The sequence below is a fragment of the Procambarus clarkii genome, chromosome 49 (genome assembly GCF_040958095.1).
Source record: "Procambarus clarkii isolate CNS0578487 chromosome 49, FALCON_Pclarkii_2.0, whole genome shotgun sequence".
In the NCBI taxonomy this organism is placed as follows: Eukaryota; Metazoa; Arthropoda; class Malacostraca; order Decapoda; family Cambaridae; genus Procambarus; species Procambarus clarkii.
The window spans coordinates 20,809,157-20,821,546 of NC_091198.1; the positions used below are offsets into that span (position 1 = coordinate 20,809,157).

The window sequence follows — 12,390 nt, forward strand, 5'->3', positions numbered from 1 at the left end:
TGCTAGCGGCGAAAATCGGTCGATTTTTGGCCGGTAGCGTCGAAATTTGCACGATTTTTGGCCGCTAGCGGCGAAAATAGCCCCTTTTTTGGCCGGTAGCGGCGAAAATCGGTCGATTTTTGGCAGGTAGCTGCGAAATTCGTGCGATTTTTGCCCGCCAGCTGCAAAAATCGCATGGTTTCCGGCCGCTAGCGTCGAAAATAGCGCGGTTTTTGGCCGTTAGCGGCAAAAATCGGCCGATATTTGGCCGCTAGCGGCGAAAACCGCACGGTTTTTGGCCGCAAGCGGCGAAAATCGCGCTGTTTTTGGCCGGTAGCGGCGAAAATCGCGATTTTTGCACGCCAGCTGCGAAAATCGCATGGTTTTTGGCCGGTAGAGGCGAAAATCGCGCTATTTTTGGCCGGTAGCGGCGAAAATCGCGATTTTTGCCCGCCAGCTGCGAAAATCGCATGTTTTTGGCCGCTAGTGGCGAAAATCGCGCGGTTTTTGGCCGGTAGCGGCGAAAATCGCGCTATTTTTGCCCGCCAGCTGCATAAATCGCATAGTTTCTGGCCGCTAGGAGCGAAAATCGCGCGATTTTTGGCCGCCAGCGGCGAAATTCACACGATTTTTGGCCGCCAGCGACGAAATTTGCACGATTTTTGGCCGCTAGGGACGAAAATCGCCACATTTTTGGCCGCTAGCGGCGAAAATAGCCCCTTTTTTGGTCGCTAGCGGCGAAAATCGGTCGATTTTTGGCCGGTAGCGGAGAAAATCGCGATTTTTGCCCGCCAGCTGCGAAAATCGCATGTTTTTGGCCGCTAGTGGCGAAAATCGCGCGGTTTTTGGCCGGTAGCGACGAAAATCGCGCTATTGTTGCCCGCCAGCCGCAAAAATCGCATAGTTTTTGGCCGCTAGCGGCGAAAATCGCGCGATTTTTGGCCGCTAGCGTCGAAATTTGCACGATTTTTGGCCGCTAGCCGCGAAAATCGCCCCATTTTTGGCCGCTAGCGGCGAAAATTGCCCTTTTTTGGCCGCTAGCGGCGAAAATCGGTCGATTTTTGGCAGGTATTGGCGAAATTCGCGCGATTTTTGCCCGCCAGCTGCAAAAATCGCATGGTTTCTGGCCGCTAGCGTCGAAAATAGCGCGGTTTGTGGCCGTTAGCCGTAAAAACCGCCCGATTTTTGGCCGCTAGCGGCGAAAATCGCGCTATTTTTGGCCGGTAGCGGCGAAAATCGCGATTTTTGCCCGCCAGCTGCGAAAATCGCATGTTTTTGGCCGCTAGCGGCGAAAATCGCGCGGTTTTTGGCCGGTAGCGGCGAAAAACGCGCTATTATTGCCCGCCAGCTGCATAAATCGCATAGTTACTGGCCGCTAGCGGCGAAAATAGCCCTTTTTTGGTTGCTAGCGGCGAAAATCGGTCGATTTTTGGCCGGTAGCGTCGAAATTTGCACGATTTTTGGCCGCTAGCGGCGAAAATCGCCCCATTTTTGGCCACTAGCGGCGAAAATAGCCCCTTTTTTGGCCGGTAGCGGCGAAAATCGGTCGATTTTTGGCAGGTAGCTGCGAAATTCGTGCGATTTTTGCCCGCCAGCTGCAAAAATCGCATGGTTTCCGGCCGCTAGCGTCGAAAATAGCGCGGTTTTTGGCCGTTAGCGGCAAAAATCGGCCGATATTTGGCCGCTAGCGGCGAAAACCGCACGGTTTTTGGCCGCAAGCGGCGAAAATCGCGCTGTTTTTGGCCGGTAGCGGCGAAAATCGCGATTTTTGCACGCCAGCTGCGAAAATCGCATGGTTTTTGGCCGGTAGAGGCGAAAATCGCGCTATTTTTGGCCGGTAGCGGCGAAAATCGCGATTTTTGCCCGCCAGCTGCGAAAATCGCATGTTTTTGGCCGCTAGTGGCGAAAATCGCGCGGTTTTTGGCCGGTAGCGGCGAAAATCGCGCTATTTTTGCCCGCCAGCTGCATAAATCGCATAGTTTCTGGCCGCTAGGAGCGAAAATCGCGCGATTTTTGGCCGCCAGCGGCGAAATTCACACGATTTTTGGCCGCCAGCGACGAAATTTGCACGATTTTTGGCCGCTAGGGACGAAAATCGCCACATTTTTGGCCGCTAGCGGCGAAAATAGCCCCTTTTTTGGTCGCTAGCGGCGAAAATCGGTCGATTTTTGGCAGGTAGCGGCGAAATTCGCGCGATTTTTGCCCGCCAGCTGCAAAAATCGCATGGTTTCTGGGCGCTAGCGTCGAAAATAGAGCTGTTTTCGGCCGTTAGCGGCAAAAATCGCCCGATTTTTGGCCGCTAGCGGCGAAAACCGCACGGTTTTTGGCCGCAGGCGGCGAAAATCGCGCTATTTTTGGCCGGTAGCGGCGAAAATCGCGATTTTTGCACGCCATCTGCGAAAATCGCATGGTTTTTGGCCGCTAGAGGAGAAAATCGCGCTATTTTTGGCCGGTAGCGGCGAAAATCGCGTTTTTTGCCCGCCAGCTGCGAAAATCACATGGTTTTTGGCCGCTAGAGGCGAAAATCGCGCTATTTTTGGCCGCTAGCGGCGAAAATCGCGCGGTTTTTGGCTGGTAGCGGCGAAATTCGCATGATTTTTGGCCGCTAGCGTCGAAATTTGCACGAGTTTTGGCCGCTAGGCGCGAAAATCGCCCCATTTTTGGCCGCTAGCGGCGAAAATTGCCCTTTTTGGCCGCTAGCGGCGAAAATCGGTCGATTTTTGGCAGGTAGCGGCGAAATTCGCGCGATTTTTGCCCGCCAGCTGCAAAATCGCAGTGTTTCTGGCCGCTAGCGTCGAAAATAGCGCGGTTTTTGGCCGTTAGCCGCAAAAATCGCACGGTTTTTGGCCGCTAGCCGCAAAAATCGCACGGTTTTTGGCCGCTAGCGGCCAAAATTATTGTATATAATTTATTCATATCATTTTATATTTTTTATAATATAATAATGTTTATAGTATATTATTTCTATAAATATAATATACATATATTCGGATTTGTTACTTTTTACCTCTGTAGTCCGTCACCGGAGTGGGTGGGTACTTATATAGAGGGCAATACAACGATCCTAACAGGTTTTTGCGATTCTCGTACAGCATGGGCCGAGAAGCGCGTTCTGGCTACTAGGCTCGATAACATATTACATCTACACTGACGCTGGAAGGTGAATGTCGAGTATATGCATCACGTCATAAGCGTTCTAAAATAAAATTCCTACTTCTCTCGTATTGCCATCCTATCTCTGATATCAATTGTGCAGTACTTTGCGTTATAATGATAGGCAATTTATTTCATTCATCTTTACATTCCCTTGTATTTGTCCATTATGAATACTAAACATGCACGATATACATTGGTTAACTTAAAATAAAACAGCATAAAATGACAATTTGCCATCATCTTTGTATATTTATTTCTGACTCAACGTTAAATACACCAAATTAATAGCCAACAAAATCATCTTATATTTCCTTGTGACAGTATATGCGTCATGTGAGGTTCCTTTAAGGACACACATAATGTCACAAACAATGTGCATAAAGACGGATTTTCGACCTGTTTCTTTTTATCACTACTCGCTAACATAATACATTTACCATCTTTCTTTTCCTCTCTATTGGACAAGTGCACAATGAAATGGTATACATTACACTCTCTGAGACGTCGCTGTCTTACACATCAATCATCTACTTTATTCTCTCATCACAACTCCATATCTATAACAAATATTTTATTATTCAACAATACTAAATATATTTCTCGTACAAACATGTTGCAACGTTTATTTCAATGACCGCATAATCACTACATTTAACGAAACCCGAAACTAGTACTCATCATATAATTCTATTACAATTAAGTACACTAACCATCTTGACAGACAAGTAACAAAAATGACAAAGTAAGACCCCTAACATTCTCTTTACTTAGTCATCGTCTTCACAATTTACTCAAAGCCCAATATTTCCTATGTAACATACCAACCTTCATTACTATTTGTCATTTCTTCGACCACATGCCTAACTATCGAAATTCATTCGTGCAAATACCAAACATCTTAATACCTTCTTTTCAACTATTACATGCACTGCAAATTTTACCTTAACCATCAAACTAGCCAATGCACTACTATTCTCTGCAACGCTAACTTTCATTTAAACATATCTTACAAATACCATATTCCCTACTTCTCATTTTCACCTTATTTCATATCAACCTCATACATAACCCTTATTACTCTATTTTCTCATTTTATTCACTCCATGTTCCACTCTACTATTTTTAAACGCTAATCCCTGCAGACATTACATTTCTATACGAACTTTCGTCTTACTTTCAACACTCACAATGTCTACTCATTTACTTCTTACAACAAACATACTTTATTCCACATAATACTACCAACATCACATTTTTATTCTAACATTTACTCTTGTAGACTATCAAAACCTACTCACGCCATGACCCCTCATTCTTTTACTCCTTACATGGAAAACCCTCAAATTCAACCAGTATTATAAACACGTGCCACCCATAAAACATCTTCCAAACTCATTCATTAACCTTCGACTAAATTCTCATCACCAGACACTTCATGTCGCCGATCTTCTAGTTTATATACACTACTACTGTCCCCCAGCTACACTTATGTAAAGTACGGGTAACAGTTTCAATTTATGCCGTCTATACATGCATACTCATCCGGTCTATTCTAATTACAGTTTGTGGCTATTATTTCCAAATCAACACATTTACATAGCCAACAATATAGTATCTCACTGAAAGTTTATGAACAACCACCTCTATAACTAATATTATATCAACCAAACACTCAGTCCTGCAAAATTTCCGTCATGTAAACCTAATATTCACTCTTAACCAGTACTACAAACTATTTACATTTTGCCCACACTTTCAACCCGTCCAGCAAAACACTCAATTCCGCTACCTATACTATACGGCTCTTCACGTAGCCTGCCGCGCGAAGTCAGCAATCTATTTACTAACATTTCCATTTCATTCACCATTACCTTTCTCCATAATCAAACGCTAACGTCATTCATTTCTTACTACCTGGACCTCAAACTAAACATTTACTCACAGTTTCCCCTTATATATACTTCAAATAACAGTATCTCATAATGCCCTTTACAAACAATTCGTTTTCTTAATTTCACCTCACCTAAATTATTTGACTTTTTACGCACACCAACACCTTCAAAACTAATGTACCACCCAATCCTTCAACCTTACACACCAAACTACTGTCCCCCCCCCCCCCCACACATTTAACTTCAACAAATAACACACGAACACCTTTTACTCTGTACTAACGCAACGAACATTCGATTTATCAAAAATGTCTTTGTACTACAACAAATACATGTCATCAACTTCACGCCCCTACCACCTGTTGGGTGCTCCTTCTCCCAGACGGCCCACGAGTCCTGCAACACAAATTATATTCTTATCACGATTTAAGTTAATCAGCCCTCTACCATACGCTCATTGTACATCATTTCCTCTAATCAACTTCTTGTAAACTGTCAACATTATTAAACCTCAATCTTATTGCATTCTTAAATAACACATACATATTCATTGACATCGCGCCCCATTAATAAATGCACAAGGGCCGTGATAACGATGCGACGCTACCTTAATCGACATGGTACAACCAGTCCAACATAACTCCCTCAAGCCTCTCTCAGCCACAAACCACCGTCACTCCATTAAGGCACTGTCTCGGATGCTCTACGACGCACATTCAAGTCTTTGTCACGGCCCTTGTGCATTTCTCATTTTGGTGTGCCCTCTTCCCATTAGTGCGTCATTACAAATTTTACTTATTTCACGAATACTACCCAACCTTCGGCCCGCTATATGTACTTTGGGTACCCATCCATAATAATATCACTCACAATATCCATCAATCACATTTCGATACAAAATATTTTCTTCTCTACAACACATGTAAATACGTTACACATTCCATACTTCACCCACACAACTCTAAAAATGACGCTTATATCCCTGCCCTACCTATATTGTACGCTAATGCACCATCCACATTCATCAATTATTACTCGATTCCCTCCTTTCGTCAAGGTTGCAAACACCATCGCCTAGGGGCGATGATGTTTGAAAAAAACATTCAAAAGCAGAGGTGCAACACCTACTATCAACTTCAGAGGCCCCAGACTGTTCAACACGCTTCCACTACACACAAGGGCCATAACTGGCCGAACCCTCACACTGTTACAGAGAGAACTGGATCAACCTGGCTGCGAGCACCCGCATCTAAAAGCCACGAGGCCTCGTCGACCGGGCCAAGCCTCTTACTTCGGTGTCTGACTCGTTCCCCTTTACATCCCATTTCTTCAAAAACGGTTTGCACCTACTTTACGAAAATATGCATATTTACAACAATTCATCAGCCAACCATACTTCACATTCTCCTCTATGCTCTTATATTTTTCTAACCTTTCCTCCCACTGTAACTTGTCACCCGATACCCACAATCATGATTAGCACATTATATTTATATCTATGGAATCATGACTTTCAAATCAAATCTCTTCACTAACTGAATACAATAATTGCAACTGAAACCTTTAATATTCTATTGGTGTTTTTATTGCAATTAAACAGCCATGTTTCACCTGCTGACACACAACTAAATGTTTTTTTCTTCACAATGAAGATAATTTTTCACTTCTATTTCACACCAATCATGTTCAGTGCACAAACAACATTTTCCCCTTTTTCTACATATCGCACAAATCTCTCATTTTCAGACTCCTCTTGCTCAACTACATTTTCACTTCCCAACGTAAATATTCTTTTTCTCCTATCCATTGCTGTCATTCAAAAACTAGTCGAGAATGACGCATATTGACTTTTCCCCTCTATACCTGCCTAATTTTCAAACATTTTTTCCCCCCCAAACAATTCTTTCAAGTTCGCCTTCTCTACATATATATATATACAACATTTCCTATTGCATCACTACATAATATTCTCCTTGTTATACATCACACCATTTCCTGAGGAGCAAGTGATCAACTAATTTATCCTTATTTTACCATGCATCGCTACCAAAACTCATTACACTCCTGTATTCCTCACTAATTTCCTGGTATGCAAATTTTCATACCTATCTGCCCACTACTTGTCATTTAACAAGTCACAATTGGTATTTGCACATTCAATATCTAAATGTTATTTAACAACCAATTCACATTCATCTCTAATATTTTGCACTCTCATTTGTGGGACGTGTCAACGCCATCTTAATCAATATTTTCATGCAGTTTGTACACGGTCAAATGCCAGCATACGTTACTTTGTGATTTAACAGGATTTTTATTACATGTCATTCAAACGATTCTCTCAATTTCGGATGGAACCACATCAGATTTTAATTCTACATCACTTTCCGAAACATGTTTACTACCGTTATTTACAACCTGTGTGTTCATACCCTCCGATTACCTCATACTAAATATATAGTGTTAACATGACAACATACTAAACTAGCACTTTTATAGGGCTTAGTTAACCCATATGCTTTAACCACATTTATTAACAAACAAAAAATTCTATCCCTCAACCCTACAGATTTCCTATGTCCATATCCTACATTTGGTCTAAAGTACCTTATTCATAACTACTTTATAATCTTCCCGCAAAACTACCACGTTGGTACAACTTTTAACACCTAACCACCTAAAACAACCAATATAGCAAGTTGTAACAAGCGGAACATAGAAACTTTTCCCGTTTGTGTTTCCAGGGTTATCACTCCTTGCTCTTCTCTCTACCAATAAAGTATTCTTCCCTCGACATGTCGGCGGCCTCCTCCACACTACATTCATCGCTGAAGGTCACGTCTCCCATCACTTTCATGGGTCAACTTCACCACATTCGACCTGATGCTCTTCTCACGACTCCTACAATAGTTAACAATACATGTTAATCACAATACACTACCTACTGTTTCTTTAATATTTCACATTTATCATCATGGGTCACGACTCAAATATTCTCACATTATATACCCCAAACACGGTATATACAACTAAATTATTTCTTTACCCCGATTTTAGCGCTTGCACCCTGTACAATCTAACCTACAAAACACTACGGTCTCTTGGCCCCAGTAACGGGGTCCAAACTTAACATCAACACACTAAACATGTACGAGCCTAAGTCTAGCCGCAAAATAACGTTTCGTTGCCCCTAAGCAACCACACCCAATCACGTTCCCCACTTTTTCTATTTACCTCACATACTACCTAACTCTACTGTCATTGCTCGGCGGCACCGAATTCGATACCCTCGTAATTCCATATTTATTACAACTCATATATACACGGAAAACCATACTTATGTAAGCTATAATTAACATGCTCAATGCCTACTCTCCACTATTACATTTAACATTCTTCTCGTTACTTCCACATGAACGCCAATCATTCGTGTCATTGCAGCAACTTCTCTACAACAAGCCATTACCGGTCTGACCATGTATTTTTTAGTTAACAACGATCACCTTTAACGTCTCATATCGCCATTAACTCATTTATACCAAAACTCGTGCCCCAACTTCGTTTCTACTTCCTATTATTTGTAATTCCTAGAAAACTTGCTTCCTGTTCACTCACTAATACTTGCCACCCTATATATATTTTTCATACATAACATTCTTATACAGCCACTACTACGCAAACACTTTCCCCCAAGTCCTTATTCCTATATTTAACAAATGCGTTTCTACAATCGTCTTCACTGGCACATGCTACAGTTAACTATTTGCGCAAATTAAATCCGCCCAGACAAAACTGCTCGGAAAACGCTACCCAAGCGTCTAAATCCCTACACCACGGGTACTGCAATTATACTATATATTTTGGGACTTTACCCGATCCTTAAACATTCTTACACCATCCCAACGATTTATAAACACCACATTCAGTTCTGTGTTCTATACGAGAGCCATTAACCAACCCAGCCACGGCTCATCTCATACCTGGCTCACATTATCAACCTCCTCTAAAGTTACTTCTTACGTGAACCACAGTCATACACGTCACACTCAGAACCCGGAACAATTTTGTACTCATTCTTCATGCCTCTCTTCACCTAAGGCTAATTATATCAAAGAGTTAACGAGTGCCATAATACATCACCCTCGTATGGCCGTATTCACTCATTCCCCCAACGGGGACACGCCATTTAATACTTTCCGCCTGACGCTGTAAGCAAACTTAATAAAGAGCCCCAAACCTTAACTATAAAATGTGTCATTTTTCATCAACACTCGTGTAATTACCTACTTAACACGTACAATTTATTTCACATATATACCCATACTGTAATCCGATTTCAGCTCAAACCCCCAGACTCCTTCTCGTTTGTAAAACCCATTCTCACTTAAAATGTTTGAACTTTTACCTCTGTTCTATTGTGTATGAATGTTCTAAGCACTTACTACACAAAAACAACCTAACGTGTATTCATTTTACTATTCTTTTATAATGGATACTTGCGTTCAAATTTACGTATACTCCTATTGACAGTTCAGCCTACAACACTTATGATGCACCTCTGCCCCCCACAATCAAAGCGTCCACACCACAAGAGTGGTCTTACCAGTACTACAAGATTTCACGTCAACAATTAACATTCACCTTTAGTCTGTAGAAGGGACGGCTCGAATCTATCCACGCCTCTTGTGTACAAGAAGAAAGCAACCAACAGCCTTCAGGAAGATATTTTATAACTTGCAGCACCAAACATCTGCTTGACGCGCGTCTTGTCCCACAACAGGCCACGCTCTGCTACTTATCACCTGCAACACGAGGGGGAAGTCACTGCCTACACACAATATAATTCTCATTTATTCTACAAAATTTTCATTAAAACTATTCTTTCTGAAATACTGATGGGAGCCTATTCTATTTAAATCGTTCCTTTTAAGGGCATCTTGGTATCACATTCCTCAAAAACCTTGTGACTCAGTTACAACCAGTGCGTTGCCAACCGCTCAGGTCATACTAAATTAACAACTAACCACACTAAATGTCCACTCAACTGCATAACATACTAAAAACCTACCCCATCTACCTACTATTTTAAGACTAAAGTAACACCTTTTATGGGGTTATTAAGTCATATGGCCTAATAACGCCATATTTTGGTTATATACCCTAGTAATGCAATGCCTCAAACCTGCCCATTATGAACATCTATCTAAAATGTTCCAGTTAAATTACGTAATGATTATTTTAACTACATCACTTACTTGCCTCGGGTCGATTACCTCCATAACTACTTGGTCTTTCTAGTAAAGTCTTTTACTCCACCGGGACATCTGCACGTCCACACTTCAATCATCGTTGAACGTCAAGTCTCCGCCACTTTGCTGCCTCTCCAGTAGCCTCATTTTCACCACACACGATCTCATGTTCGCCCTACAAATATATTTCAGATTTTATCTTAATCAATATGCACTGCGTACTTTCAAATTTATATTTTAGTACTGATTATTAGTCAACTACAATAATATCAGCCTATATACCCACGAGAGGTGATATACAGCTGTAAAATTTGATATTTTTGCCTGTTGACGTTGTACTAGGTAATCGAGTGTACACTAGGGTCTCTTGGCCCCAGTAACCCCCAAAAGGTAACCCCACGGGGTCAAATGGTTTCAACAGACACCTAACACTAGCACCTACCGCCGTTAGGTCTAGGCCCAAAATAACGTTCGCTTCCGCCTCAACGAGCAGGTCGACTCAACAGCCAATCACGTTCCACGTTTTCAATTCAAGTCACATTCTCGCTACCTCTACTCTCATTGGTCGGCTCCACCTGATTGGACACCCTGGTAATTCATCATTATTATTTATTCAAACTCAAATATATCAAGGAAAAGGTATACCCGCTTCTCCGTGTAAACACACGTCTCTGTTTACTTTCCTCATGGACTATGTTTAGGGCTAAAAGTATCCCTGCTGCTTGCTAATCAATTGTTGTTACGTTACTAACCATCGGCTACATTAACGACAATAACCTTTATCCAACTTCTGACAATTTCTTCACCATATTAGGCTGCCCGTCCTTATAAATGCAAGACAATTATTCATTAATATAGCCGCCAAACGGACATTTGTATGAAAAACAATGTTTTACATTCGAAACAACAGATGACTTTCCAACACTTCAGAAACAACTACGTCCTAACCACTTTTGTTCCAACGCTATAAATGCTTCACCCACGTGAACACAACAATTGCCTAAATATACATACGATGATAAAATATAACAATATTAATTTACATTTGACAAAATTCCTATTCTGAATGAACACAATGTTAACATTGATGAATGACGCAGACGCGTTTTAACGTGACTACGTGATCCTCGCGGTCGATGCATCAAGTCAGGAACATCCACCATGGGGGGCCAAAGTCACGGGAAGAGGCTGCACAGAGCTCTTCGGTACAGACGGTGGAACCGCACAGGAGTCGCGGGGGACACAATCACAGAGGGCGAAGCTGCAGGGACCGACACCACAGGGGGCGGAGTAACAAAGGACGGCTGAGCAGAGGGCAACGGTCGGCATCACCGAGGCCAGATGCGCGGAAGGCACAGACATAGACGCCACAGACACGAGGGTCGCCGCAACAGAATCATTCTTAAAAACCGGCATCAAGTCCCCGTAATCTCGGCCGGTGCCACAACTCGGGGAACTAGGAGAAGACACCGGACCAGGGCCAGGCGACAATCTCACCGCTGCAACACGGCCCACGGGAGCCGCAGCCACTCCAACAGCATCACCCACATCACCATCCATACAAGACGAACTTCCGGAGTCCCCAAAATCCCTGACGTCGGCCCAGGCCCCATCACGAGGCGGAGACAGACTCAAAACTCGCCGCGAACGCTTGCACACAGGTCGCAGGTCGTCGGAACTATCACCCCCGCCAGGAAGCACCGTAGCAGAACCACTAGTCGGTCGCGCACGATCACTCAACAACCCGGGGAAGAGGACCACACACCGCAGGAGACATCACAGTCTGCACGTCGACACGGGCCGAACACACAACACCTGGAGACAGTACACGCCGATGCGCAGCCTCGACGTCCGGAGGCACGAGACCACACAACTGGAGACGAGGCAGGCAGGGGAGGCTGAGGTGCGGGAGCCGGGGATGCACTAACTTCCATTTCGACAGCCACATCAAGGCTGCCATCACAGACCGGCAACGGGACACCAGACAACTGGGAAGTATCACTCATCACAGCAGCATCTTCCGACAGGTCCGGGACCGCCAACGGGGCAAAGTCATCCTCCTTGAAGAGGCTCGCATCACAACACGCAGCCTAATGGCCCAAGAGTCCGCACCG

The 12,390-nt window shown here is 43.4% G+C and overlaps 1 long non-coding RNA gene across 1 annotated transcript; it reads right to left on the bottom strand.

Annotated features, from left to right (window-relative positions):
* Positions 1 to 3,355: 3,355 nt before the first annotated feature.
* Positions 3,356 to 10,446, bottom strand: LOC123763198 (uncharacterized). Its single transcript, XR_006773408.2, has 3 exons — positions 10,283 to 10,446; positions 9,669 to 9,829; positions 3,356 to 7,928 (listed from the first exon to the last, which is right to left on the bottom strand). It is a non-coding gene; the product is annotated as an uncharacterized lncRNA (long non-coding RNA).
* Between the last annotated feature and the right edge of the window lie 1,944 nt (positions 10,447 to 12,390).